Source organism: Lygodium microphyllum, chromosome 4 (assembly GCF_053477565.2).
Source record: "Lygodium microphyllum isolate KBCC chromosome 4, Lygodium_microphyllum_v1.1.10, whole genome shotgun sequence".
In the NCBI taxonomy this organism is placed as follows: domain Eukaryota; kingdom Viridiplantae; phylum Streptophyta; class Polypodiopsida; order Schizaeales; family Lygodiaceae; genus Lygodium; species Lygodium microphyllum.
In genome coordinates this window covers 96,484,645-96,492,959 of record NC_141138.1, presented here as the reverse complement: position 1 = coordinate 96,492,959, position 8,315 = coordinate 96,484,645, and positions in this window count along the sequence as shown.

Sequence of the window (8,315 nt, the reverse complement as noted above, 5' to 3'; positions counted from 1 at the left end):
AAGAAATCAATGCCATACTGTTGACAAGAGGTCCGAAAGCTGGGAGAGAGAGCATGACTCTCATAATCCATCTGCAAGCACCTAGGCCTGCTACCAGCAAAATCCATAAACCTGTCAAGCATAATTGCAGCATCCTCAATTTGTACCAAGGGAAAAGCCCAAACACGGTGGGTAGCATGATTAACAAAGGTCACAAAGTACGATGCTCCACCAAGTGACTTGAAAGGCATAGGTCCATATACTGCACAATGGACAAGATCTAGAGGAGAATTCCTCATACGATCGCCATAAGCCAAGGGGGCTCTGCAAGGACCAAGAGTATAATCAGGGCAAGCATCAAGATCTATAAGTGACATAGGAGGCAACAATGAGTTTGAACGAGACAAGATCTCCATCTCTCTGTGGTGCATATGGCCTAGGCGATAATGCCATAACAATGCATGTGGTATCCGGATAAGTGCAACCATAGAATCTCCCATATGAGAGATATGCACTGGGTAATGAGAACCAACTCTAGAACCTCTGGCCAAAATCAAGCAACCAGGACAGATCTTCCATGACCTATCTTGAAGAGAAACAGAGTAACCTGCATCATGCAACTGATTGACAGAAATCAAGCTCTTATTGAGCATGGGTACATGTAAAACATCCCTAAGCATAAGAGAAGTCCCATTAGGCAAAGCTAGGTGTATGTCCCCTATACCAAGAATAGCATAAGTCTGCTCAAGGCCCAAAGAAATGCATCCATCAAACTCCTTGTAAGTAGAGAACCATGCTCTATGTGGAGTAACATGACAAGATGCCATAGAATCCAATAGCCAATCTGAGGCGTAGGCCGTATCATTGAGCAAGAAAGTTGTAGGGAAACTAGATGACAGGAGTACATGCTCAATTGCATCATCATGGGTAACAACTGTAAAGAAAATGCCCTAACAGAGAAGCATAAACAGAAACTGTACGACAAAGCACAGACTGAACAAAGAACACAGTTAGGGTTAGGGTTAGGGTAACTCAGAGACAATGAACACAGTGAATAAATGAAATGATATGACTACTAATAATATGATGCTCATGCAATAAACACACTATGCAGTGAATGAATACTGTACCTCGAACTTCTGTATCTCAAGAATTAGGGTAGGGGTAATGAGCTGGAGAGTGTGTTATACTCCGAACGGATCCCGAATTGCAGCAAGGTAGCCTCCGGATGTCGAATACCGGCAAACACAACAATGAGAAGCTGGATCTGATGCAGACAGCAGTGAGGAGAAAGAAAGACTAAAAACGTAGGCAGCAGGTGAGAGAGACTAAAAATGTAAGCATGACAGCCTGCAGGAGAGAGAGAAACTACAGTAGGAGAGAGAAAACTATCAGGGCGGCAGCTGGGGCCTGTAAACACAGTAGTTTGCTGACGTGGCAGGCTGTACGACAGTAGTGCAGATGATCAGTAGTCAATTGCCAGGCAGAAACAACAGCAATCAGTGTGTGGAGGGTTGGAAACAGGCGCCAGACTGTAGGGAACAGTGATGGACAGCAAGGGCTGAGAAGTCCTCCGCAAACGGGGTGTGGGTTGCAAGCTGATAACACCTGAAACCTACAAAAACGAGATTTAGGAAAGAGTGGAGGGTTGACTGCCAATTTATAGAAAATTAGGGTTCTAGATCCTCTCCCACTTAACTCTCTCGATCTGCTCCCCGTTTTAGAGTTTTGGCTAAAATAAGCATGTTTTGGGGTTGTTTAAGTGGCTAAGAGAAATTCTTAGCACAACATCCCCTCTCAGGACCAAAATAGGGCGAGAAAAGAAGGCCAGCCTAATTTTTGATTTACCCCAAGGCGTCCCACCCCAAAGCAGCCAGGGCATCGGACAAAGTGTGCACGTTGGCTGCCCAATGGCCTACCAAGACTACAGAGGCGATGGTTATCTTACCAAGGGAGCCCAAGTGATCACCCTAGAGAGGCTAGGGCATTGGACCAAGGGTGCTCGGCGGCTGCCTAAGAGCCTACCAAGTCCTACAAAGGTGGATGGAATCAATGGATTTTTTTTTTTTTTTTGAAATGTTTTGAAAATACATAAGTAATATAGGGACAGCAGCCGATTAAGTGACAGATAAGAAAAGATAAAGAGAGTTTTAAACCCAAGTCAAGCACAAAACTAGCAGACCAATCCCTCGTACTGACTAGGATAAGTGCCTAAGGATGAGTAAAAGTGTGTGTGTGCCAATCGTGTGGTAAATATGTGGAAAGGCAAAAAAGAGGATGGTGGGCTTAGCAAGACAAGCAAAACAAGCAAGCAAGCAAGGATAGGGAAACTGCCTTTATGAGAACTGCCATGTGTTACACTATGAATATGGTGGATCCTAGAGTCAACCACTCCAAAAGACCGAAAAGGGATAAATGCGCACAGACGCATGTTTACATGAATAGAATGCCAATGCATGGGGTAATGCAAAGGGAGATGCAAGATGTCATGCTCATGCAATATGCTATGCAACGGTGCCACTGGGACAGTGCTCTCGCAGGGGAATTGTTCTCTTGTCCAAGTGCCCTTTTACAATCAGGTCATCCTGACAGTGCGGATGAAGTTACAAATGCCCATAATACAATACAAAAGAATAAGTGAATGTAATGTCTAAAAACTATAAGTATCATCACTGTCACGAAGAAGCCGCCCCCTCTCAAACTGGAAGGGAAAGCAAGAGGGAAGCACCCTCTCCCTGTCAAGTTGAAGAAGTAGGGGAGGGTATACCCAAGCCGATCTTGGATAGCAGGTACTGAAGCATCGGCCGGTTGACCGCTTTGGTCAAGATATCTGCAAAATTATCTAATGAAGGCACAAACTCTAGGCGAATAGTGCCTAGCTCAACTTGCTCTTTGGAAAAGTGGAAGCGGACTCTCATGCCATGTCTGTGGTGTGATGATCAGATTGCCCGCAAGGGCAATGTCACTCTGGTTGTCACAGTAGACAACTGTGGAGGAGTCATATGGAAAATGAAGTGCCGCCAATAAACTCCTCAGATAGATGGCCTCGGTGGTGCCATCGAAGAGAGCCCGGTACTCAGCCTCGGCGGTGGAAGCTGCCATTGTCTCTTGCTTACGGCTGGACCAAGGAATGGGAGCTGTGCCCAAAGTAAAGAGGTAGCCGCCATGGGAACGCCGGGTGTCAGGATCTCCTGCCCAATCAGAATCAGTGTATCCTTGCAAACATAAACCAGAACCATATGTCAAGCCATAATAATAAGTACACCGCAAATTACGCAACACACGAAGACATGCAATCCAATGTGACATCCTAGGTGCTGTGAAATACTGACTGAGTATGCTAACTGAATAAGCTAAATCTGGCCTAGTGTGAATTAACCAAAGAAGTTTTCCTACCACAAAACGATAGGTGTGTGCATCGAAGGGTTGTCCTAGGGTATCCTTCGACAAGGGAACAGTAGGATCAAGAGGCATGGCCACTGGCCGTGTTTGATCCGAAGTGGTAAGCGTACCTATCTTGTCATCAGGCGTGTGTGTTTACGCACGACACCCGAAGACTCTGAAATGGGAAATAACAGGCCGAGAGCCAAAAAATGCCTCATACGGGGTCTTCTGAGGAAGAGCTGTAGTTGGGCACAGGTTGAGGATATACACCAAAGTATTAACAGTCTCGAACCAATGGCGCTCAAGAAGCTCTACTGCGAACAGCAGAGCGTGCCATGTCCATGATTGTGCGGTTCCTACGCTCTACGTCTCCAATCTGAGAGGGGGAGTTGGTAGAGGTGAGCTGGCGAGAAATGCCATGCTTCTGTAGAAACTTGGAAAACTCGTGGGAGATAAACTCACCAGTGCTATCACTCCTCATGCACCCGACACGACGACAAGTTTGGTTATGAACTGGCAGCACCCAAGCAGAAAAATATGTGAAAGCATCTGACTTATGCTTAAGGAAGTATACCCACATGTATCGAGAATGATCATGTGGTAGTGGATGTGGTCCCGCAAAGATCAATGTGAATCAATCTAAGAGGCTCCTCAGCTCTATGTGTAGATTGCTAACGAAATGGGGTACAATGCTGCTTCCTGAGCTGATAGGCTTTATAGACATCTTGAGCTAGCTTGAGGCGTGGAAGGCCCTCAACTAGCTCACGGCATGACAACTCATAAAGTGAGTCATAACCAAGATGCCCTAAGCGAAAATGCCAAAGACGCTCATTGTGCGTAGGGTCCCGAGATGTGGCTAAGGCCTGGAAGCTATGGAACAAGGAGCCCTCGGTAGTCAGATCGGAGAGAAAGTGTCATGTGGTACAGGCCATTAGGCTGTGCCTCACCGCGAGCAATCACTAAACGAGTCTAAGAGTCAAGGACCTCGACTGTGGCCACTGTAAAGAAAACTGCTCGCCCCAACCGGCAAAGCTGCTGAATAGATAACAAGTTCACCCCAAGCTGAGGGACATGATATACATTGTCCAACGAAGCTAGATCTGGACCCTTGTCAGTGGCAAAACTGATGCAACCTTAAGCCTGAATCTTGACCGAGGAGTTGTTTCCTACATGGACTCGCCCGACTGCAGGGGCTCGGGTACGAAAAATGCCCTCTATAGGAGTCATGTGATGTGTAGCTCCACTGTCCACAACCCAAACTAGAGTTGAAGTGCTCGGCTGTGACGAGTGGGCCTCTGCAGTAACCTCGCCAGGACGCAACTCACAGACGTGGATGAGACTTGCATCGGATGTCTCTACGATGTGGGCCTTTGTAGACGAGTCAAACAAGCCCTCTGGAGTTGAGAACGTTGTCGACTGAGATGGCTGTGCGGTGGCAGTGTGAGTCTGATCTTTAAACTGCCCCTTGCCATCACCTTGTCTCCCTTGCTGGGGGTTGCCCAACTGTGGGGCGGGGGTCTGAGACTTAGGTTTTGGTGCTGTGCCTCGTGCCTTTGATCGACACTCGTCGTCAAAATGGCCAGCCTTTTGACAATGTTGACAATACCTATTCTTTTTAGGTACATTCTGTTAGCAGTCATGTTTGTCATGCCTTGTCATCTCCTGCCTGTGAGCCTCAGTCTGAGTCAGACAAGGACATTAGGAGCTCTTACATGTCTGTCATGTGTTATGATGGGGGAGGCTAGTCACTCTCGACTGGCTGTCTTAGGATGTGTATTTCTTTTTGGCCTCTTTTAGTGGGTAGCTGGCTGCCCGGCCACTTTTTGGTCACTGTTGTGGGGCGCCCATTTTAGGGCATTTTTAGGGTTTGCGCCCATTTTAGGGTTAGGGTCAGCCTGATCTGGTGCCCTCACTGACGCTGTGGGCTGCGTTCAGGGACTGATCAGTCTCCTTCCGCTTCCCGTTTGTATTCAGCATTCATTTCAGTCAGTGTAGATTTCTCTTCCTTATTTTCTGCTTTCTCTCTCTCTCTCTCCCTCCGTGTTCGTATTCCCTCTTCCGCAGCGCACTCTCACACATTCTGCCACCCTGGTTTAAGTTGTGACTGGGAGTTTCCTTGAGAATCCCTAGATTGATTTAGCTTTTGAGTTTGATTTTGATTTTGAGTGGAGGTTTGGTTTGGTTTGCCCTTCCCTTGTTGGCCTTTCTGAGAATGAGTAAGAAGAGCCCCCTCTGAAGAGGAATTCATATGAAACTGATCGAATAACCGTGCGTAACGCAACATGTGACACTCAAATCATAGAATGTAGGCATGGTAGGCTATGAAACTATTCCTTCCACAAAATTGAAGTATTTCTTAGGGAGTTTATTTAGGAACAATGTAACCTGATCGTCAGAGGACTTGGGAGTCTCTGTAGTGGAGAATTCAGCGAGGAGACGCCGAAACTCAGCCAACTTGACTTTCAAGTCATCGTGGTCAGTGATTTTGAAAAGCTGAAGCTCATGGTCGAGATTAATACGACGGGTCCTATCCCGAGCCGCATAGCGGTCAGTCAAGTGTGCCCATCACTCTGATGCTAAGTCAAATGCTGAAGCTAAGAATGAAACTCAGGCAATAAGCCCTGGATCCGCTCGATAATAGCGGAGGCATTCCTAGCCTTCCATGAGCGAACGACCTCGTATAGAACAAATGTGGGATCGGGTTGGGGTTCCAACCCTTGCACAAGATCCCATAGGTTCTATGAGTTAAGGACATGTCTCATCAAATTTGACTAAGTAGTAAAGTTTGACCTGTTAAAACGAGTCTTGTCATTAAATGCATTCTTGGCAGAAGATGAGCCAGAACCATGAGGTGTCGAGGAGGTGGTGTAAGATGATGGTGGGAAAGATGATGGAGGTGGGTGTGTCTGATAAGAGAAAGAGGGAGGGGGAAGAGGTGGGTAGGCAGAAGGACGCCCCGAGTGTCCAATGAGTGCCGATTGATACGGAGGCACTGGAACATGAATGTTTCCATAAGGTGCCGGTGTAGGTGGAGACACTGGGACATGGTAGCCTTGTCCAAAGTGAGGTTGGGACACAGCAGGATGACCAGAAGGTCCACTAGGCAATGCCATGGAGGCAAATTGTGGAGGCAACTGATCCACACTCGGGAGAGACTGAGTGGGATACCCAAGCTGCAATGACCCCGAAAGTGTCTCTGTTGCTGTCTAATCCATCTGAAACATTTTCTTTTAACATGCCCAAGCTTCCCACAATGGAAGCATACATCTGTAGAAGAAGAATCTGTAGAAGACGACAAGGAATTCAAGTCATCATGAATAGGGCTATCCATAGCATCTACGAAGCTCAAGGAGTGGAGGGCTGTCCCAACATAGGGAACCTGCTCTTCAAGACAACTGTCAGTAGAAGCACAAGTGGTAGAAGCATGCTGCTGCAAATACTCTTCTATCCTCACTAGAGAGGAAAGCACAGAAGCATCAACTAGGGATGCAGAAGCTCCCATATGAAAAAGACCCGTAGCTAAGTGCATGACATAACCAACCACAATAGTGTAAAGGCCAAGACATCTGTCAAAAGAGCATACGGTATTCAGCCATGAAATCAGCCCATAACCATAATGGCAAACATGACTCTGCAGTACATCAAACCACATAGTAGCATTCAAGTCAATGCAAGACCGGTAAGTGACATAAGATCCTGCAATGGTCAAGCTCTAGGAGAAGCCCAAGTATCTGTACAACAACATCCAAATAAGTGGCTCTGTAAAGTACATGACAGTAGACAAAGTGCATAGCCGGATAAGTATCAAGAGCAATTGCTCACTGACCTGTATGGGCAAAAGCAACCCAACTAGCATAGAAGCTAGTCAACACAGAAGCAACAAAGCCATAACTGCTAAACCCAAGTACTGTCAAGAAGTCTAGTGATCAAGGAGTAACCCGCAAAGAACCAAGCATCAATGAGCAATGAAATCTCAATAACCAACTGCCAAGATAATGGAGCAAGTATTGCTCAAAACATGTATTTGCATCCAAGTAAATTCAAGATCCATAATCGGGGCATTAAGGGCCAAATAGCATCCAAGCTGCATAAGTGATAAGCCAACCAAATGCAAATTGCTCCACAAAATTCTCAAATGCAAGTCGATTTAAGCCCAAACATTTGCCATACTGCAGCCGAACCCAAAAGCATCCACATCAAACATCAGTTCCATAATGGGTAGCACAGGGCATAAACCTTGTCAAGTGAAATGCCAGCTGCAAAGAAAATAACAGTGAACCAAGAATTGAGCTTTACTCTTTGCTCAAGAAGAATCTGGGAGCATAAACATCAAAGTGACATTATCCAAATACATCAACATATCATCTCGAGTAGTCGGGAGTACTCATAGACCATAGGCATAACCAAATTGGAGGTAAAATAACCTATCAACCAAGGTAGCATAAATCCCAACCAACAACGAAGTGTTCGCATCCAAATCAAGGCTCAATAGCTCTCAAATAGTATATCCGGGCATAAACCATGATGACCAAGCATCAATACATCCAATAGGACACTCGAATGTCAACAAAGAGCATTATGCATAAGTTGTCCTTGATAACACCTTGCTGCCCAAACAATGTACAGCAGTAAATCCTTGCATAAATCGAGCTATGGAAGCTCAAACCAAGTCCCAAAGCATCTCAAAACATTGGGCAAACATCCCCAAAGCATTTGGGCATCAAATACTAAGCCTCGAGAGTAAGCTAAGAGCATGACATTTTCTTGCTGTATATCAACTCAGATCTGTTACAGAAAATTCTATGATCAGAATTTGGCAGATCTGACATCACCATTGCATTCGGAGCGATGCCAAAACCCCAAGTTAGACTCTTACCTTGCCTAAATCGGGTTCCGGATGCTCGAGATATGTGAAAAAATAGGATTTTTGAGCCAGATTTTGAAACAAGTGC